General features: G+C 39.0%; 1 long non-coding RNA gene across 1 annotated transcript; it reads right to left on the bottom strand.

Moving 5' to 3' along the window:
* Nucleotides 1–6,130: 6,130 nt before the first annotated feature.
* LOC142436728 (uncharacterized) lies at nucleotides 6,131–23,366 on the bottom strand. The gene is made up of 3 exons (XR_012782090.1): nucleotides 23,278–23,366; nucleotides 14,580–14,696; nucleotides 6,131–6,206 (listed from the first exon to the last, which is right to left on the bottom strand). It is a non-coding gene; the product is annotated as an uncharacterized LOC142436728 (long non-coding RNA).
* Nucleotides 23,367–23,660: the final 294 nt, after the last annotated feature.

The raw sequence follows: 23,660 nt of genomic DNA on the forward strand, positions 1-23,660 counted from the left end.
AATCATGAATTAAGATTTTTGTCCCCATCTGAGGAATTGAACTTCAATCGGCAAATAATCTGGTTTATTCCTTGTTTTTTTGCTTCCTAATCAAGTTTAACAATAAATAATGTAAGGTTGTTGTTGTGAGAATAAAAATACATCTATACTACTATAATACCTCAAGTAGAAAAAGACAGAAAATGGGGTAAGATGGCCACCATATAACAAGCCCGGGAAGATGTGCTCAGCAACTACCAAAGAGTTTCCACTATGAGAGAGATTCTGCACTTCCTGGTAGCAAGAAATTCAACTTAAAAGCCAAGTTGACCCAAGTTTCTCAAAGTGGAAAGCAGCAAGGCCTGCTGACAGACTCCCCTTTACGGATGAGCAGCAACATGAGTTGCTTCTACAAGCATCGTGATTCTTCGTGGCCCCTGAGAAAAGACAGTCAGCCAGCCAACCCTCTACCTCCCTGGCCTCTAGGGACACAGATAGCTAGCAGATCACTTGGGCAGCTTGGTACACACATGCTCAGTACCCAAGGTACGCTTTGTACCATTTCCCCATCTTCCTCCTCTTTTCCTGCTTTGTTCTACAAGGCATTCCATCCCGTGTGCCAGCGCCGTGATACCGCATACATGTACACACAGACTACTAAAAGAGCAGGAATCCCCACCCACAAGGTAGCTTTATTATATATAATTTTGGATTTTGTATTTTTGTTCTATTTTAATACTCTCTCTCTCTTTTTTGATCTCCTACTTCCTCTTCTGGAGTGACTCCACCCTCCTGAGAATCCACATTCCTCCCAGGAAGAGACAGGTCTGTGTATCCCAGCATACCCACTCTAGCATGGGCTTTCCAGGACCTCCTAAGTGCACAGATATGCTCACATTCATTCACATTGCCACAATAGCAGAATCTGGTACCCACAACCATACCCAAGTCTTTTTTTTTTGATCCTTGTACTTCTATCAATTATCTTTCTATTTTTTGCTGTTCTCTCATTAAATATCTTTCCATGAAACCTATTAATTGAGATTAACTCTCTGCCCGCAAGTGTCAACTCACAGTGATCCTATAGGACAGGGTAAAACTGTCCGGTGAGTTTCTGAGACTGTAACTGTTTATGGGAATAGAAAGTCTCCGTTTTTTGGCGGAGCAGCTGGTGGTTTTAAAATGTTGACCTTTCGGATTACAACTCAATACATAACCATTATGTGACCAGAGCTCCTTATTGTGATTACCCCTCTGAAAATATTTTCCCATTATTTTTGCAAGTCTGTTGGCTTATTCACAGTCACTTATTACTATCATTACTTTATTCTTATCATTACTTTTATTTTATTCTATTTTTCCCAGCCACTATCCCCACTTAGGCACCTTTCCCCTTCTTTTCATTTCACCACTGTATGTTTTCCAGCTCCTATTAGAACTCACCTGTGTCACTAGACAAACTCTACCTCTGTATGACCAGCAGCTCACACACCACAATGCTGAAGAAACAGCAGTCAAGCACAGAAAGCTTCCAAATTCAAGAAAAACAAACATGAACAACCAAGTAGCACTCAAACCAATGGAATAGTCTGAAGATGTGATTGTGAACCACCAGTAACAGAATTCAGAAGAATGATGCTTAGGTCAAGAGATCTGGGGAATGTTCATGAGAAAAACAGAAGAAATTGAGAAACTAAAATCCTTAAACCAAAGGATTCTAGAAGACAAGCAATGAGATAACTGAATTAGGCAACATAGTAAAAGGCTAGAGGAATAAAATGGAAAAGGAAAATAAAATAAATGAGCTTGAAGACAATTACCCTCACGACAGTAGACAAGAGAAGCAATCAACAAAAAAACCCGGAAGCATCCAAATAAATCCTGTAGGACACTATCATAAGAACCCATCTAAGAAAAGAAAAAAGAAAAGAAATGCTGGGAAAAGAACACCACCAAAAAAAAAAATCTACAGAGAATAGTACAAGAAACCATGGAAGAAAATTTCAACATACTATTCAACAAGCTGAGAAGAATGGACAACCAAAGAGAAAACATCAAGACATAAAGAAAAGGAGAGAATCTGAGGGCAGCTAGAGAAAAAGGAAAAGTCATCTACAAAGGAAAGTTGAAAAGGATAAATTCAGACTTCTCAGCAAAAGACCTGCAGGCAAGAAGACAATGGAATGACATATATACAATTGTGACGGGTGGAAGGGGGGGTGGGGCGGAAGGAAGCCAGCCAAGAATATTATACTGAACAAAAATATCCCTCAAATACAAGGGAGAAATAAAGGTTATTTCCTGAGGAGGAAAAAATAAAGGAATTTTGAATTCAACAATTCATTTTCTCAGATCACAATGTTATAAAACTGGAAATCTACAACAGAAAGAAAAGGAACAAAAAGACAAACACATGGAGACTGAACAACATACCATTTCAAAATGACTGGACACTAGAGTAAACGAAAACGAGAAATTAAGAAACTCCTTAAAACAAGCAAACCTATAACACATCATACCAAAAACTCGGATACAACAAATGCAGTTATCTGAAGTCAATTTATAGCAATCAATACACACACGAAATATGAGAGAAATCCAAAACCAATACTAATAAAACACTTCCAAGAAGTAGAAAGAGGGAAACCACATAAGTCCTTCAACAATAAAGGGAAAGAACTAATAAAAATTGAAGCAGAAATAAATGAACTGAAAAATGGGGGGGAAATCAACAAGACAAAAAGTTGGTTATGAAAAGATTAACAAAATCGACAAACTGCTAGAAAACTTAACAAAGGAAAAGAAAGATGCAAATATCTAGAATTTGAGATGAAAAGGGTGCCATCACAAAAGATCCAAATGAAATAAAAAGATACATGTAGAGCAAAAGAAGAATTAGAGGTCACCAAGAGACTTCCAACCAAGAAAGATTCTAAAGAAGTATGTATGTTGCCTTCACAGGAGAATGCTAGCAAGTATTCAGGGAAGAGCCATAACTAATTCTGTGCAGACTATTCCAAAATATAGAAACTGACAGCAAACTCCCACACGCATTCTATGAAATGAGCATAATCCTCAAAACCTGATCACGATCATTTAGAAAAAATGAAAACAGGAAGTAGATAAGAGTGTCCCTCATCAATATTCTTATTCAACATTGTACTACAATAAACATCTTAGCCAGACAGACAGCAAAAAAATTTTAAAATAAAAGGAATATAATTGGGCAAAAAATAGGTCAAGCTGTCACTATTTGCAGATAGTATGATTTTACATAGTGAGAGCCCCAAGGACTCCACAGAAAGATTGTTGGAAAGTACTAACGAATCTGTTAAAGTAATGGCATACAAGATTAATAAGCAGAAATCAATTTTAATATGCTATTGAAGAGCTCCAAAATAAAATCATCAAGAAAAAAATAAAAAAAGAGAAAACAATATCATTTATAATATCCATACAAAAGATGAATACCTGGGAATAAACTTAACCAAAGAAACAAAAGACCTGTACAAAGGAAACTACAGAAAAATCAAAATGTGAATATTACTGAAAGCAATAAATCTATAGATAGAACACAATTCTGATCAAAATCATTTTCTTGGGGGCTCATACAGCTCTTATCACAATCTATGCATCCATCCATTGTGTCTAGCACATTTGTTCATTGTTGCCATCATCATTTTCAAAACAATTTCATTCTACTTGAGCCCTTGGCATGGGCTCCTCATTTTTCCCTCTTCCCTTCTTCACGAACTCTTAATAATTCATAAATTGTTATTAATTTTTCATGTCTTACACTGTCCGAGGTCTCTCTTTACCCTCTTTTCTACTGCCCATGCCCAAGGCGGGGTTACATTGTGATCAGTGCCCCCTCTTGGTACCACTACTCTCACAGCTGTCTACAAATGGGTTTGGGGTCTCCAGTCCACCCTCCCCCTCAATCACATCAATAAGGCTTTTTGTTCTGGGTCTTTGATGCCAGATACCTGATCCCTTCGACACCTCTTTATCACACAAGCTGGTGTGCTTCTTCCATGTGGGCTTTGTTGCTTCTTAGAGAGAGTCACTTGTTCATCTTCAAGCCTGTAAGACCCCAGATGCTATATCTTTGCATTGCTGGACACCATCACCTTTCTTCATTACATTTGCTTATGCACCCATTTGTCTTCAGCAATTCTGGCGGGAAGGTTATCACAGAATGCCAGGTGACTAGAACAAAGTGTTCTTGCGTTGAGGGAGTACTTGAGTAGAGGCCCACTTAATTGGACCTTTTGGACCTACTTTCTATCCAGCTCTTGGTAATCCAGGGTGTGTGCTACAGACTCGTGGACTTAATATTGTTCTTTTGAGGCACACAATATCTTTCATAGGCCACACCAGAAAGAATCCTTGTGGAAGCTACATTCACTGGAGTTTGTAAACTGGGCTTTCATTCAAACTCATCAGGAGCCCTTTGATTTAAGACTGAAATTCATCAGTGTGAGAAGATGATGACTGCTATCCCAAGTTATGGAATTGGCAGTTATTGGACTTTGGTTTGACTCTCTGGCCTTCAGGGTGCCTAATGAATGGTGATCCAGGAATACCAAATATTTACTACTTTAATGCTCTTCTTATTTTGTTATGACATGTATTAGTCAGGTATGCATGTTGCTACCTTTTGGAATGAATTTTGTTGAAAGTTTTGTTCCAACATCAACCCTAATTATTTGTGTAAATAGTGTCCAGCCCAGCCTGTGTGATCACGAGGTGTCAATGGGATCAGGTATCAGGCATCAAAAAACAAAAAGTCCTATCACTGTGATGAGTGGGAGTGCGAAATGGGGACACAAAACCCATCTATAGGCAACTGGACATACCCTTACAGAAGGGCCTTGGGGAGGAGACAAACCAGTCAGGGTATAGTATAGTAAAGATAAAACATACAGCTTTCCTCTAGTTCTTTAATGCTTCCTCCCTCCCACTATCATGATCCCAATTCTACCTTACAAATACGGGTAGACCAGAGGATGTACACTGGTACAGACAGGAACTAGAAACAGAGGCAATCCAGGACAGATGACCCTCTGAGGACTAGTAGTGAGAGTGGCGATACCGGGAGGGTGGAGGGAAGGTAGGGTAGAAAGGGGCAAGGGATTATAAAGATCTACATATAAACTCCTCCATGGGGGACAGACAACAGAAAAGTGGGTGAAGGGAGACGTTGGACAGTGTGAGATATGCCAAAATAATAATAATTTATAAATAATCAAGGGTTCGTGAGGGAGGGTGGGGGAAGGAGGGTGAAAATGAGGAGCTGATACCAAGGGCTCAAGTAGAAAGAAAATGTTTTGAAAATTATATGGCAACAAATGTACAAATGTGCTTGACACAATGTATGTATGGATGAATTGTAATAAGAGCTGTATGAGTCCCCCCAGAAAAGATTTTTTAATAAATTGTTCAGAAACTTGAATTTAATCTATATAAGTCAACAATTCGAGCATGAATTGATGTCTGAAACCAGCCTATACTTCTATATGCTTTTCTCAACCGTGTTTTAAATTCTGTATCATTAGCTAAATGAATAACACTATCGTTACCTTATGTCCCAGGAAGATGGTTTGAAAAGTTTTCGTTATCATAAAATGATAATGTTGTTTCTAAAGTGAACCAGAGACATATATAAACCACAGATATGTGAATGGATTTTGTGCTCCCATTTAAATCTAGCCCCAATCTAAGAACTATGAGTTCTTAGGATGTGGCCCTCTTTAATGCTTAAAGAAGTCACTAAAGATATAGGTGCTATAGAAAAAACAAAACAAAAGAGAATGAAAAAACAACAAACAAAGCCAAAGTAATATACTCATAAAAATTATATCTGTTTGTAATTAACAGATAAAAATTTTACTAGTACATTGCTTAGAACACATGGTAGATAAATGGAATCACAGAATGGAATTTTCCCACTTTTTGCAGTCCATTGTATATTCAATATTTGTAAGTCTTAACATTTACAAAAAGTACAAAACAAGGTGATCTATATTAAACATAATGCCTGTGCTATAAATTGTCATCACAAGGTAATTATTTTACTATTGATTCGAACATTTTCTTCATTCAATACTTTTATTGAAGTTCAAAGTATACATTCTTAAGACAATAAATACCTGGCTGTTTTTTCTTAGTATCACAGAGGTACCATCATCAACTTCAAATTCTCCGTAGTCTCTTAGACACCGTACCTGAAAAGAAAATCAGATATTTTATCCAAATTACCTTTTAAAATATGCAGTGATCATAACATGAAGTGGGATTATATAAATGCCCGAACAGTAAAAGTACTGTATTTTATGTGTCTGTTTCCTCCTCTGTGTACTTAGGACCCTTACTATTCCCAGATATTTACTGTGGTCCTAAACCTAAAGATCTCAATTTCCTACGTCACCGGGAAGGGAAACATAAGCTTTGCTAATGTATACATGGATGGTATTACCAATAAGGAAACCAGGGATTTAGATAAAAGGAGACTACATAGTTGGACGTTTTCCTCTCAAACAATGCACTATATTAATCAGAAGGAATAAAAATGAGGGACATAACAGTGGCAAACAAGAAAGAAAAGAGCATTTTACCTCAACTAGATTGACCAGATCCTTCCCATAATCCATCAGGATAAAAGAACATACATCTAAAAACAAACTGTTTTTCTTTTTAACAATTTATTGGGGCTCATACAATTCTTATCACAGTTCATACATATACATACATCAATTGTATAAAGCACATCTGTACAGTCTTTGCCCTAATCATATTTTTCTCTTTTCCTTTTTTACATTTTATTAGGGACTCATACAACTCTTATCACAATCCATACATATACATACATCAATTGTATAAAGCACATCCATACATTCCCTGCCCCAATCATTCTCAAGGCATTTGCTCTCCACTTAAGCCCCTTGCATCAGGTCCTCTTTTTTATTTTTTCCCCCTCCCTCCCCTTTCCCCCCTCCCTCGTGTGCACTTGGTAATTTATACATCGTTATTTTGTCATATCTTGCCCTATCCGGAGTCTCCCTTACCCCCCTTCTCTGCTGTCCCTCTCCCAGGGAAGAGGTCACATGTGGATCCTTGTAATCAGTAACCCCTTTCCAACCCACTCACCCTCCACTCTCCCAGCATCGTCCCTCACACCCTTGGTCCTGAAGGTATCATCCACCTTGGATTCCCTGTACCTCCAGCCCTCATATGTACCAGTGTACAGCCTCTGCCCTATCCAGCCCTGCAAGGTAGAATTCGTATCATGGTAGTTGGGGGGAGGAAGCATCCAGGATCTGGAGGAAAGTTGTGTTCTTCATCGGTACTACCTCGCACCCTAATTAACCCATCTCCTCTCCTAAACCCCTCTATGAGGGGATCTCCATTGGCCGACACTTGGGCCTTGGGTCTCCACTCTGCACTTCCCCCTTCATTTAATATGGTATATAAATACATATATACATATACACACATGTACACATACATACACACATATCTTTTTTTTTTTTTTGCATAATGCCTTATACCTGGTCCCTTGGCACCTCGTGATTGCACTGGCCGGTGTGCTTCTTCCATGTGGGCTTTTTTGCTTCTGAGCTAGATGGCCGCTTTTTTACCTTCAAGTCTTTAAGAACCCAGACACTATCTCTTTTGATAGCCAGGCACCATCAGCTTTCTTCACCACATTTGCTTATGCACCCATTTGTCTTCAGCGATCCTATCATGGAGGTGTGCAGTCAATGATATGATTTTTTGTTCTTTGATGCCTGGTAACTGATCCCTTCGGGACCACTCGATCACACAGGCTGGTGTGTTCTTCCATGTGGACTTTGTTGCTTCTGAGCTAGATGGCCGCTTGTTTATCTTCAAGCCTTTAAGACCCCAGTCACTACCTCTTTTGATAGCCGGGCACCATCAGCTTTCTTCACCACATTTACTTGTTCACCCACTTTGGCTCCAGACGTTGTGTCGGGAGAGTGAGCATCATAGAGTTCCAATTTAATAAAAGGAGATATTCATGCATTGAGGGAGTGAACAAACTGTTTTTCAAAGGAAATCAAGTCTTCCAATCTCTTGTTTCTCAGGAATACTTAAAAATACATTTAAAAGATTCAGTTTCATGCTCTTTCATTTTGCTTACACAGTAACTTAGCAATCAATTAATTTTCATTTAGTATTTTAAAAATAAAACAAAATTTATGGAAGATGGAATGTTAGATTACATTAAGATGCTTGAAATTAAAGTGCCAACATCCAATCATTTTTGACCTATAAAATGTAAGCTTAATATAGTTCAGCTCACACATCACTATTACCTTAAAACTGTGAATCAAAGTTTGTTGCAGAGAGGGCACTATAAGCATTTCCATACTCCTGTCCCTCTATAGCAGTGTTTCCCAAAGTGGGGATACTGCAATGATCCAGGAGGAGTACAAAGCAGATAGCTACACTTTATCCTGGAGTATAGGCTATTGTATAAAAGTTTTTAATTTTACACACACACACACACACACACACACCATAGTGAATGAAGGGGTAAGTGCAGCGTGGAGACTCAAAGCCCATTTGTCGGCCACTGGAGATCCCCTAATAGAGGGGTTTAGGAGAGGAGATGGGTCAGTCAGGGTGCGATGCAGTACCGATGAAGAACACAGCTTTCTCCCAGATCCTGGATGCTTCCTCCCCCAACTACCATGATCCGAATTCTACCTTGCAGGACTGGATAGGGCAGAGGTTGTACACTGGTGCATATGGGAGCTGGAGGCACAGGGAATCCAGGGTGGATGATAACTTCAGGACCAATGGTATGAGGGGCAATGCTGGGAGAGTGGAGGGTGAGTGGGTTGGAAAGGGGGAACTGATTACAAGGATCCACATGTGACCTCCTCCCTGGGAGATGGACGGCAGAGAAGGGTGAGGGGGGGGGGTAAGGGGGGGGGTAAGGGAGACTCCGGATAGGGCAAGATATGACAAAATAACAATGTATAAATTACCAAGGGCACATGAGGGAGGGGAGAAAAAAAAGAGGACCTGATGCAAAGGTAAAGTGAAGAGCAAATGCTTTGAGAGTGATTAGGGCAAAGAATGTAGGGATGTGCTTTATACAATTGATGTATGTATATGTGTGGATTGTGATAAGAGTTGTATGAGCCACTAATGAAATGTAAAAAAAGAAAGAAAAAAAAAAAGAACACAGCTTTCCCCCGGATCCTGGATGCTTCCTCCCCCCAACTACCATGATCCTAATTCTACACTGGTGCATATGGGAGCTGAAAGCACAGGGAATCCAGGGTGGATGATAACTTCAGGACCAATGGTATGAGGGGCAATGCTGGGAGAGTGGAGGGTGAGTGGGTTGGAAAGGGGGAACTGATTACAAGGATCCACATGTGACCTCCTCTCTGGGAGACGGACGGCAGAGAAGGGTGGGGGGGCGGGGGGTAAGGGAGACTCCGGATAGGGAAAGATATGACAAAATAACAATCTATAAATTATCAAGGGCTCATGAGGGAGGGGGGGCAAGGGAGGGAGGGGGGAAAAAAGAGGACCTAATGCAAAGGGCTTAAGTGGAGAGCAAATGCTTTCAAAATGATTAGGGCAAAGAATGTAGGAATGTGCTTTACACAATTGATGTATGTATATGTGTGGATTGTGATAAGAATTTATGAGCCCCTAATAAAATGTAAAAAAAATGATTAGGACAAAGAATGTACAGATGTGCTTTATACAATTGATGTATGTATATATATGGATTGTGATAAGAGTTCTATGAGCCCCTAATAAAACAATTAGGAAAAAAAACAGGCCCAAAGAACAAAAGAAAAAAGGGTTAGCAATATATATACATAAATTAAAATATCTATAAAGAGATTCTATCACAGCCCTCTAGTTGATTCTAACTCACAATGACCCTATATTGGTTTTCCAAGGCTGTAAATCCTTACAGAAACTAAGAGTCTCATCTTTCTCCTGAGCAACAGTTGGTAAATTTGAACCTTAAGAACCTCAGAACCCTGGTGGTACAGCAGTTAATCACTGGGTTGCAATCTGCATGGTCGACAGTTCAAAACTACCAGTACCAGTAGGAGAATGCCTGGGCTTTCTACTCAGAAACCCATAGGGGATCCCTAGGAATCAGCATTGACTCAATACCAGAGAGTTTGGTTCTGGAACCTTATGGTTAGCAGTCCAATCAATGCCTATCCTACAATGTCAGCAGGGATCCTAAGAAAGAGATGAAGAGATGTAGTCAATGAATAAGGCCCATCTAGCCATCATCTCTTATGCATTGTATTATCAATTCTAGCCTATATGGCTATGGTTAAAATCCCATTTTGGAGGGATGGTTATGTGGAAAAGCCATCTCAGAAGCAGGAACACAGAGAAATGCTGGACCATCAAGGTGTAAGAGGCCCTAGTGGGACATACTTGAGATCTTTGTCTGAAGTGGTAGAGACTGAGATGGAGGCATCAAAGGCTGCAGCACAGAGACCATGGGACAGAACAGAGGGACTAGGCCAAGACCAGAGGCTGAGGCAAGGCGTCCATGACATAAAACAGAGGAGCAATACTGAGACTATGATACTTTGAGGCAGAGCAGTGGGCTGCCTTTCTGGCCCAAAGAGGCAAAGTGACTATGTGACTGAGAGGCTAAGGACTAAAGACTGACATGACTGCTGGATGACAGGAGAGGTACACTTACTGTTTCCTGATGCTGACTTGTGGTAACTAGTTACCTTCCTTAATAAGCCCACTAAATTGTGAATATTGTCTGTGAGTTCTGTGAGGCCAACTGGGACCGATAATTGAACCCGACAGAAAGGCAGTGTGTGAGGGAGGAGTGGGTGGTGTCAGAATAGATATTGAAGGATGAAGGATGGAAGCATGTCTGAACTCTGCCTCATGGAAACAGTGAAGCCAGAGAAAGTCAAATACGGCCCTCTGATATGTCTTCCTACATTTAAAGAAGCCAATCCAATTACTAGCACTAACAAATAAGAGAAACAACGTTACTGGATAACTCAACAGGATATTTGAGTTGGCAGAAGAACAGAACAGCTTATTGAGTCTGAGGAACAAAAGTAAAGAAACATGATCCCAAGGAACACCATCAAGCAAATCAATGCAAATATTATGGAAGTCCCAGAAGAGGGCAAAGGGTAACTAAATAAAACTTAATAGACAACAGCAGAACATTACCAAAACTTGACAAAGGACAAGAATGTACATATCAATGACACTTAAGAATTTCCAAATCAGAAGAAAGCCTGAGAGATCCACACCAAAATATCTTATCATCAAACTCTTTAAAAAAAAGATAAAATCTTGACAATATCAAATAAAATGAAGTACCAATTTACATATATAGAAACCCTGGAAACCAGGAGGTAATAGAGTCACATATTTAAAATAATGAAAGAAGTGAACAGCCATCCAAGATTCCTATAGCCAGCAAAACTTTCCTTTATAAATGAGGATAAAATTCAAGAAAACAAATAAAACCTGAGGGAATGTTGAGACATTCCTTTAGATTGAAATACAAGGAGAGTAGATTGCAAGATGAAGCAATATAGAGAAAAAGGTGTTAGGTTCCTGGATTCAGGTACCTGAAAGAATTCACACAGCAGAAGCAGGTTTGTAATCCAAGTGATTTTATGGGGAAAAGGGAAGTTTCAGGTATTACAGCCTCAAAAAATACACATTGTTTTAAGAAAGCATACAAGGATCCGCAGAACTGCACATGGGTTCACTGCTGAATGGGAAAAAAACACATAGAAAGAACAGGAACACATAACCCAGCACGTGGAACCAGGAAATCCCAGGGGCCAAAAGGGCTCCCACCCCCCACTTGTGGAGAATGCTGGAATGGAAGGAAGTCAAGGCAGGGTCTTTATTCCCTCCTCTCCACAACGGCTGGGGGAAGCATGGTTGAAGGTATTGGTTGGTTCCACTGGCTTGAGTTTAGGCCCACCTGTGTGAGGTAATGTAACTGAGCCTAATCTGTGTGCCCTGGTGGACCTCCCCTCGGGGCGGAGGGAGCTCTTGTCTGAGCATGCTCAGTTTGATTGTTCTAAAATTTAACGGATGCCTGATTTCTTCCAATCCTTTTGCTTTAGCCTTATGCAGTTAGTGCGGAGACAACCCCCTTGTGGTGCTTATGTAATCTGATGTCAATTTGGGACTTGAGAGGATTAAGAGTGAAGTGGTGGAGTCTAGTTGGTCAATCAGGATAGCCAGTGAGGCCTCTGTGTGGGCATTGCCTTCGCCTGAGAATTCTGGGAACTCCAGTATTTCCTCCTTAAACAGGAGACGCTTCTCTCTCTCAGCTCACTTCCTTGGAGATGCTCTACTGGCAAGACACATGGCACTACGTCCTGGTAGCTGGGAAAGCCACACGGACCTACCCTGATGCAACAGACCTCTGGAGCCAGAGAAGCTACATAGAGAAGAACCCTGCCAGCGCTGAGATGTTTACAATGCTACTGGATCCAAAAACTTTCTACTCGCTGGTTCAAGATCGTCCTGCAATCGGAGTCATTGCATGTTTCGTGAGTCTGACGAGGCCTTTACAGATTGGTATCAGACATATGGGCTAATATTGGGCTCACGGACTTGACCTGGACTGGGCTGGGACGTTTTCGCAATATTCAGTTGTTCTTCTATATAAACCTCTTTCTTATAAACATGAGTTTCTATGAATTTGTTTCTCTTGTCTACCCAGACTAACACTCCCCCTTTATGGCCCCTATTCTGGCTACCTAACATATTTAGCCAACACCTAAGTTGAATGCAAACATTTTTCTTTGGTCTACTTTATTCAATATTCAAAAGTATACAAAAGAGGATAATAAAGATGGTTCAAAATCCAAAAATTAACTAAGCGCCAAAGTACGTGGTACTACTGGAAGAAATGAGGAGCAAAGAGAGGATAACCCACTTAACAAGTAACAAAATGACAACTATATGACAGGGACTTCAAGTGTGTGCAAATATGGAATTTAAAAACTGAAAAAAGTCCCAGAAACATTTGAAGCTCCTTGGTAAGTACTTCCTTAGTGGTAGTAACTTTCAATATGAAAGTATTAAAATGTCCAGTGTAAAAGCAGAGACCTTGTGATATGCATATGATACAACTTTGCTTATGGAAAGCTAAGAGGATTCAACACATTAATGAAGAACTGAGACTAAAGCTTTCTGTAGGGATTATGGCTCGATGGAAAAAAAAAGCCTCATGCTCGGGCCAATAAACACAATGATAAAAAGAGAAAAAAATAAATTGACACGGATTTCATTTATTTCAATGCATAATCAACATTCATGGAATTAGTGAAGAAATCAAGCCATGAGATAAATGCTGCAAAAGACTTCTTTAAAGTGTTAAAGAGCAGCAGAGTCAGCAAAATGACTGTCAGACAACAAACTCGGACAACTCTCAGCAATTATAGAGAAGGTCCACTAGGAGCGATATCCTAAACTTCATGGAAGAGAATCTCAATATGAAGTACATCCAAGCTTCTTAAACTGAGAGAGCAGTAGCAACTACTAACAGATTCCCCTCTTTGTTATAGGCTGTCCACACGCTGGGGAAGCGTCCCTCCTGCCTGGCATAGCCAATTTTTTCTGGTCCCTGAGCTAACCCAGCTGACCAAGCCTCTTGGCTTGCTGTCCTCTGGTGAAGAACAGCTTTGCAGAGTCAGCTTGGTGCAGATAGTCACTAGCCAAGCTTAACTTTTGCTTTGTTCTACAGTTCCACCAGCCCTTGCTCAACATTCCTCACCTTGCCACCCCCAAGCAGGAAATGTGTTAGCAAAACAACACAATTAGGGGGCAAGGGGGAAAGAGAAGCCTAGCACTTCCCGCACCAATCTCAAAGTAGACTTGAGAGGTTTAATTTAACCCCACCCCCCCCATTGGGTGAGAAATCCACACACCTGGCCTCTAGACCTGGCAGGAACCCCATCTTATCCCTCAAGGGGTGGAGTCAAGGGACAGAGTTTTTGTGGGTTTTGAACTGCGGACCATGCTGATCGCAACCCAATGTGTAACCACTGTACCACCAGGGGTCCTTTTATCTCAGTAAAACTATGAAAACTAGTCCTCGGTTTATCTGACCCCAGCCATGCTATTTTTTAATCACCTAATATGTATATGAAAGGTGAACAATGAATAAGACAGAGGTGAATTGATAACTATGAATTATGATATCGCAGAAAAGCACTGACAAAACATCAACAGCCAGAAGAGCAAACAAAGCTGTGCTGGAAGAGCTACAGCGGGAGTGCCCCTTAAAGAGGCCGACTCCGTGTATATGTCATCTGGATGGCAAGTCCCTGGATGGTCAAAAAGAGGAAGCCTCTCAGTGGTACACATTGACACCATGACTGCAATAATGGGCTCAAACAGCAATGTTTGAGAAGAGGGTGCGGGGCAAGGCAGTGTTTCATTCTGTTGTACATCTAGTTACTATGAATAGGACTTGGTGGCACCTAACAAAACTATATTCATATCTCCTTCTTACATAATAGGAGCATAATCCACACATTCAATAAAATCCATTCTCAAGAGGTAAAACTTACTTCAATATATAAGCTTTGGGGAGGCTTCATATCCTGTGTTATGTCCAAACATTCATTTCCTCCCAATGACCTCATGTAAGTAGCAAGGGACTTCTTATAACAATTGAACCATTCTATCTGAAAACAGAAAAATGGTCTTTTTACCAAGTGACAAAGAAAACAAGCTTGCCAACATTGTGTAATCGTGACTTCAAACAGCACATACGCCCATGTAGACCATGAGTGTGGCATTCCTGTATTTATATAGCGAACATTAATGGTTGTCTTCTACGAGTCAGGAACTGTCTGTGCACTTAGGATGGAGCATTCAACCAAAACAGACAAAATTCTTGTTATCACATAGCTTACAAACCAGTAGACCTAAGCACAGATCTAAAAAAACCATTCAACCAGAAACAACACTACGAAAAACACATGATTCAGTTATGGTCGCTTTAAATACTGCACGGACTCTTTTTATAAGAATGGAACAACATGCTTGAGCAGACAATGCAAATGTCCCCAAAGAGAAGGAAGGACAAGCAAAATGAGGAGTGCACACAATAGAAGATAGTGAGGCTTACTTTGGAATTCAGTTCTAAGTTGTATCTGACAAGGGTAAACCTTTATCACATGTAAAGTGGCGCAAGAGGTCACATTTTTTTATGACTGCATTTGTAGGAAAGTCAGTCATCGGAATTCTATAAATGTAAAAAAGTAGATTAAGAGTTGCCAAAGGGCTGGGGGAAGGAAATAATAATAAAAGGCATTTGTTATTTTTTAAAGTCTATTATGGTTAGGGTGAAAGTTTACAGAGAAAACTCATGTTTTATACAGTAATTTATATATATTTTGTTTTGTGACATTAGTTGCAATCTCCTCAGAATCTTATTTATGTATAATTACAGAAAGGTAGGCAAAACAAAGATGTACAGGTTAATGACATTATTAAGAAACAGCCTGGTCAAGGAGTAACACATCCTCAGCCCCAAAATGGAGACTTATCATTTTGTTCCATTCTGAAAATTTTACATTATCACCCAAGAATGCATCCCTAAAACACTAGTTTAGTGCTGTTCATTATTTGTACTTTAAATAGATCCACACAGTATTTATTATTTTGTGACAAATTTCTTTCACTAAACATATTTTGGATTTCTGAAATTCTACTTTAAAGTGATGAAGAGCAAGGATGTCACACTTTGAGGACTGAGCAATGCCATGGGATTTTCCATTGACCTTAGCCATGGGATTTTCCATTGCCTCATAAGCATATGAAAGTTGGACAACAATTAATAAAGACCAAAGAATAGATGCCTTTGAATTAGCATGTTGGCAAAGAACACCGAAAGTACCATGGACTGCTAACTGAACAAACAAATCTGTCTCGGAAGATCACAGCCAGACTGATCCTTGGAGATGAGTATGGCAAGACTTGTCTCACAAGTTTTGGGCATGTTTTCAGGAGACCAGTCCTTAGAAAACGACACAATACTTGGTACAGTGCAAAGTCAGTGGGAAAAACAAAAACAACTCAAGGAGATGAATTGATACGGTAACTCAACAATGGGTTCAAACATAACAATTGTGAGGATGCAGAGTCCAGTAGTACTTCATGCTGATCTAGACAGGGCCACTATGAGGCGGAACTGACGAGAAGGCACCCACCACTACTATGTTGGTTAGTATTGGGTTATGTGTTGGCTAAAGCCAAGGTCAACAGTTTGACTCAACCAGTTACACCTAGGGAGAAAGGGGATTTCTGCTCCTATAAAGAAATACAGCTTCAGAAACCTAAAGAGCCAGTTCTACTTTGCTCATCCTTAAGGATTGTTAAAAGTCAATGGCAGTGGGTGTTTTACACAATTAATGTATGTATGTATGGATTGTGATAATAGTTGTATGAGCCCCAATAAAATGATTTTTAAAAAAGAAATTATGACATAAGATTATCTCTCTCTAAAGTGTCTTGGAGTCTCTAACTTGTAAACTACTATTTGTCTACCTTCATGGAAAAAAATAATACACTAATCTTTGTTAAAGATGGCATCACCTATCCCTTATCGGTGAGTTCAAAGTGAAATGTTCACATATAGAAACTGAATTTCGGTTTATGCTCTGAGGAGGAAAAGGCAGAGGCAGTGATTCTCCCCATAGACTAGACCTTGTAGAGACTCTATTAACACAGAATTTGGAGCCCAGCTATAAGGGATTTCCATTGAACTCAAGGTCAAAATGAAGTCTAAAGTATGGAAATCTAATCTCAAGACTAACATTATAATTGTTAATTATAATTTTCTGGTTCTAAAATCAGCATCTTGAAGTCTTACTTGTGTGCCTTGTCATGACTACCTTGTACTAAACTAAAAAAGTTTATGCACGACAAGTTCATGTATTTATGTTTAAAATAAAATCCTCATCTATTGGTTACTTAAATTTTAAGATAAAATCCTACAAGAACTATTACTCTTAAACACTCTATGTTTTTAAAAAAATACTATAGCTATTGTTATTAGAGAAAGAACATGTTCTGTTCATTTCACCATAATAAAGAGGCACCCCTCAAGTCCACTTAATGTAAGATTCCGGCACAAAGACCATGGAAAAAGAACCTGAAAAATTAACTGGTAACGTAATTATTTAGTAGTTCCCTCAAGAAGCTGAGGTACTTTGTTTCTTTCTCCAGAACATGAACAGAATAAAAATAAAGCATGGAAATGTACTTAGCAATCCAAGATCAGAGGAGGCAATGGTATTAGAGATTAAAACCTGAGCAGACTGCGGATGACAGTGGAAGCCCAAAAACTCCATTTGCACAGTTCCCACACAGATTAAGCCTCCAGTGAATCTCCTTAGACCATGAACAAAGAATGGAAATAGTCTTGTTATACACTGAGTGCATTGGAAAGTAGATTAACACAGATAATTTTTAACGTTATTGTTTTTCTCTCTTTTGGTCCCTTTTAAATTTGTTCTAGTTTTTATATTTTCTTTTGGATTGAGGGCTGTTTTTTTTGCATATGATTTTCTTTCTTTTTTTTTTTGGAGTTTTCAGTGGTTTATTGAGCATTCAATATTTTGCCATGATGACTTAGGATAGTTAGGTGTTTTTTTTTATTTTGTGTTTTACATTTTATTAGGGGCTCATACAACTCTTATCACAATCCATACGCATATGATTTTCTTTAAATAAAATCTAGGATAGGACTTAGTTACTGTGAAGACTATAAATGGATTAAGTTTCTTTGGGTTAGGACAGGGCAGGCTGGGGCAAATGGTGAGTTTAAGACTGAAGAAAATGTTCTAAAATTGATGGAGATCATAACTGCACAGCTCTTTTTAATATATTTAAACCACTGGGTTGTGTGGTATATGAATTATGTCAATTAAACTCAAGTTAAATTTTTTAAATGCAGTTAGCAAGTAAATTGTTTATAAAACTCATGGCAAATTTACTGAATACATGCCGTGGCAATTACATTATATCCTGTCAGCCTGTCAATAAAATTGCAGCTTGATGACCTCATTTTGAGGCATGACAGAAATAAGTAGCTCAATGGAGATCAAACCCAGTCTCTCTGCCTTCCTTTTCTGCGCTGAGACAGTCAGAGAGCTGGAGGAGACCCGTGCCAACACTGAAATGCATACACTGCCACTGGATCCACAAGACCTTCTACCCACTGGCCTGCGATATTCCTGCATTTGGCATCATTACATATACTGTGAATCTAAAGAGGAATTTATCGACTAGTACCGAACATATAGGCTAATATCGGACTTAGGAACTTGATCTGAACTGGGCTGAGATGTTTTCTCAATATATAATTGCTCTTTTATATAAAGTTCTTATACACATGAGTGTATGACTGTTCCTCTAGTCAACCCAGACTAACACTTTCTTTCATAAGTGATATACTATACCAAACTCACACAATAACAGCATTGATCACATTCCGTTCTATGCTATGTTCCAAATGGGCAGCCTTAATCATCCTGTAACAACCCTGTTAATACAGCAGTTCTCAACCTGTGGGTTACGACCTCTTTTGGGGTCAAAGGACCCTTTCACAGGAGTCACTTAAGACCATTGGAAAACATGTATTTCCAATGGTCTTAGGAACCAAGTCACTGCTCCTCTATCCATCTCCAGGAGGGTCTGCCCACATACGAGTACGCAGCGTAATGACATAATCAGACAACCCCATCACATTCAACTTGTACAAATAAAGGTGGATGTGACAGGGTTGGCACCACAATGTGTTTATGTGGACAAGTCACACATGCGTAGAGAGCAGCTGCTGTGTTAAAAGCAGCTACTGTGTTAAAAGCAGCGACAGTGTTAAAAGCAGCAGTATTGGTGGTAAATGACACTTCATGAATTATTATTTCTGGGTAAAATCATAAACTACTGCAAAATATCGATATCTGTACCATGGGAACTTTATCTGGATGCTGATTGGTCTTTTTATATTCAGCTGTGGTTGATGTGAATACTGCTCCTTGTGATAGTAACAGGTATGTAAAAACACAACATAGAGAATGTTAAATCATAGGAAATTTTAATAAACTGTATTGACTAAATTGTGCCATGTATCATCTTTAGTACTATTTTTTTTTAAATAAGAAATTTAAACAAGACGCTTGACTTGAAGGGAAAACTATCTAGGCTTCATTGAGAGTAATTTACGCCTACTTAAAGACAGATTGCCCTACATGTAATAGCTACATACAAAAATGTTATAAAACTGTCCTTGGTTTTACAATGATAAATGAAAAACATAAAAATTCTTCAATCGAACAAGGCATGCAAGGATTTTTTTCATGTCATTTTTTTTGTTTTTGTTAAACAGTGAGAGCAAAATAACCTACTGAAATACAAAGAGAGAAGCTGAATGAGCAAGCCACTGATGGAGAAGGGGAGCTTTCACAGAACCAGTGTTTTCCCCATCCCATCTCCACCTGATGTTGATCAAAACATACCATTGGTGATTTAGTAAACGAATAAATAAACAAAGGGAAAAATTTAATATGCTTGTGTACATGCACCAGTTACTTTGTGTACAATAAAGGAATGAGGAAGGGGAAATGAAATAAAGAGAAAACTATACTGTAGTTGTCAGGAGGTGGTGGAATCAAACTGTGGTTTTCTAATCGAGAATGGATTCTTGGTCGGCTGGAAGAGAGTTCTGGAGGAAAGGAGCAGGCTCCCTTAGAAGATGCCTCCTGTCTGCTGCTGGAACACATCAATTGTATCTTCATCCTCCGTTTCCAACTGTGCAGGTGTGTCTGTTTCATTGATTGGCTGTCTGTCGAATCAAATCAGATCTGACTCATTGACAAACCCTGTTCACAATAGGCTTCCATTAGCTTACTAAGTGGGTGTGCCTCTGAATCTTAAACTGCACCACAGAACCATCCTGCCCTACCACCTTCAAGTTAATCTGATCATTGTTCTCAGTCTTGACTCCTCCCTTGAGTTTTTTGTTGGCCAGGGTGAATGCTGAAGTCTTCTCAAAAGAGGTACCAGGTCCGCACCAAACGAGCACACAGGCAGCTGCAGGAACAGCAGGAGGAGGTGGCAGTGGTGGAGGAGGGAGAGCCATCTTTTGTATTATTAAAGCTATGGTTATATATTATTTTCATTAGCCAACCATCCCATGACAATGGATCATGTAGAAGAACGTTAAGAAAAGATAGTGAGGATTTTTTATGGTATGGTTTTACTTCAATGACAGCAGGAACTGAGAAACTACAATGTCTTACTTGTTGTGAAGTTCTATTAGTTGAATCTATGAAGCTGAACAAACTAATATGCCATTTTGATAGCAAATATCCGAGCTTTGCTGGCAAGGATACCAACTATTTTAAAAGCAAAGCTGATGATAAACTCAAGAAAGCCAGACTTGACACTGGTGGCAAGTACCACAAACAAAACGTAGCAGTCATTGAAGTTTCATATTTGGTGGCACTCAGAATCACCAGCGCTATGAAACCCTACACCATTGCTGAGGATTCACTGTTGCCAGGGGCCAGTAAATTGTTCGAGTTATGATCAGAGATGAATTTGTTACAAAATTGAGCGCAATTTTCTTATCAAATGACACTGCCTGCAGAAGAATAGCAGACAAGGCTGCTGATATTCTTGATCAGATAATCCAGGAAAGTAAATCTGCTCCACTTCCAATATTTAGCATCCAGCGTGATGAATCTACAGACGTTGCAAACTGTTCACAGTTACTGTTTACCTGAGGCATATTAATGATGGCGACTTTAAATATGAGTTTCTTTTTTTGCAAACCTCTTAAAATGGCAACTACTACACGTGATGTATTTGATAGTTGGTTCATTCTGAAAGAGCATAAGATCTCTTGGGAAAAGGTTTGTGGTGTTTGCAGATGATGCTCCACTATGCTAGGATGTCAATCTGAATTTCAACGTTTGGTACTGAGTCACCGAAAGTCACCGGAACTCACTGTATAACTCCTCAGAAAATATTAGCAACAAATACACGGCCAAAAGAGTTACAAGAAGTAATGAGAAGCATCATAAATTCTGTCAATTTTGTAAAGGCGAGCACTTTAAACAGTCTACTGCTTTCGCAACTGAAGTGAGACGGTTGTCCAGAGGAAAAGTTTTAAAAGGTGTTTTTGAGCATGGTGATGAACTCAAAACGTTTTTTATCAGAAAACATGACCGCAGTTCAAAGCATTTTGCAGCGATAAAAGTGAGATACAGAAAATAGTTTGATTGCCATCTTTGCCATCTTGAATGAGTTACAATTTATTACTGCAAGGACAAAATGCAACATGCCTTGATTTATCTGAAAATATCTGACCATTCCAAAGGAAACATCAGCTTTGGGGGAAAAAATTGGATGAAAATAAAATTTACCAAAAAAATAATAAAAAGAAAATAAAATTTACATGCCTACCCTATCTGTTTTCTTTGAAGAACATGACACTGAACCAGACAAAAGGATTACAATTTCTGTGAAAGAACACTTGCATATGCTTGCAGATGAAATTTCATCGTACTTTCCAAATCTACCCGACACCTCATTTGCACTTGCCAGAAGCCCATTTGCAGTCAAAGTTGAAGATGTTCCTGAGATAGCACAAGAGACGTTTATTGAACTAACAGCGATGCAGCGAGAACTGATTTCTCTACAATGCCAGTTACAAAATTCTGGATCAAGTGTTTGCAGTCAGGTCCTGTTCTGTCGGAGACTGTGTTGCACCTTTTTCTTCCATTTCCAACAACTTATCTTTGTGAAACAGGGTTTTCCAGCTTGTTTGTTATCAAGTCTAAATAAAGAAGTAGATTTGTTGTGGAAGATGATCTTGTGCTCTTGCAAAGACTGTCTGGAGAATTTCTGATCTAGTGAGAAAGAAACTATCTCAACCTTCTGGCTTTTTACGCACACTGTCGCAAAATGTAGCAATGTAGTTCACTATTGTTATATTAAGACTGTTACTCATGCTACACCATGCTTCAAGACAAAATTTCATTTATTTATAATTAGAAATCAGTATTTCACAAGATATAATTACCTATTTTTGTGATTAATCACTATGCTTTAAATATGTTCAATTTGTAAACTAAAAATATATCCTACATATCAGATGTTTACATTATAATTCACAACAGTAGCAAAATTACAGTTATGAAGTAGCAACAAAAATGATTTTAAGATTGGGGATCACCACAACATGAGGAACTCTATTCAAGGGTCGTGGCATTAGGAAGGTTGAGAACCAAGGCTGTAGTAGGACACACTATGACCCCATTTTGTAAATAAAGGAGTGAACACAGAGCAATGAGGTTACTTGCCCAAGATTAGAAAGCAGTGTCAGGAGTTGAAACCAAGTGTTCTGACTCTAATGTTCTATCTTGAAATACTGGTCTAGCACCCTACCTTCAGTGACAAATACTCATCTTATTCTGAATATTTATTCATGCTGACTAGAAAACTACATATCTCCTAAGAATAATGTCGGCTTTTCAACTCCACTGATGAATCACTAATAAATAAAAGAAACTCCTTTTTTCATTGTCAGTTTTCCCTGTAGCACTAGAATTACTTACTACTACTCCCTTCCAGGAGGGTACCCCAGTGGCAGTTGCTACATTTGTCACTATTAATGGAAAGGTTGGCAATTTGAATCCACTTAGCTACTCTGTAAGAGAAAAATATGGCAGTTGGTTTCCATAAAGATTGATAGTGTATATGGATTATGTGCCAAATAAGACAGTTCAAAACAAAAATAATGTATAGCCTTATAAACCTCTGAGGCAGTTTTAGTCACAATCGACTTGAGAGTAATGAGTTTGGTTTTATACTTCCCATGCCTATCGCAGTAAGTACTAACTGCTTAAAAAACGCTGAAAACTTATTGCTGAAAAGGTGATCAAATCATGGATCAAATGATAGCAACTCAAAAGATTAGCTAGGAATCTTGGAGTAGTAAGCTTATGCTAGTGAGGAATAACTCAGAAAAGTATGGTAAGAATGGTTGCTTAATTCAAAAAGTATGTGTCAATAAATTATATATACAAACTGCTGAGTTAGTAGTTTATATTTACCTCTACACATTCTCACAAACAAAATATAGAAAATTTACAGAAAACAGAGAAATACTAGTAAACATCATTGTAGAAAAAAAAAGCCAGGATCTCAGTATTTTCCCAAAATCATTAACTTGAAAAAGTGCTAACTTACTTCTTCAGCAGACATGTGAAATCGTAAAGCATTAGGCAACACACTGCCATATTCCCACCTAAGTGCACGAATCCGCAGTAACCGGTCATACCTAGGACATTGAGAGAGTATTAGCATACAAACAAGCAGGAAATCAGACACTGTTCTATCAGTAAGGACTCAAGGATCTTATCAACTAAACTGTCATTTGTGGATTTTTTTTTTAAGATTCTGATGCAAATAGATCTACTCTAAGAAGACATCTTTGGGACTACCAGAAATCGGGAATAGGAACTGGGCTGATGCCCCTAGCACTGTTCATTGTCGTAACTGTGATGGTGACACAGCAGTAATGTGGAAAAAGATCAGAAAGGCCCTTATTTCTTAGAGATGTATCCTAAAGT

Source organism: Tenrec ecaudatus, unplaced genomic scaffold (genome assembly GCF_050624435.1).
Source record: "Tenrec ecaudatus isolate mTenEca1 unplaced genomic scaffold, mTenEca1.hap1 Scaffold_552, whole genome shotgun sequence".
Lineage (NCBI taxonomy): Eukaryota > Metazoa > Chordata > Mammalia > Afrosoricida > Tenrecidae > Tenrec > Tenrec ecaudatus.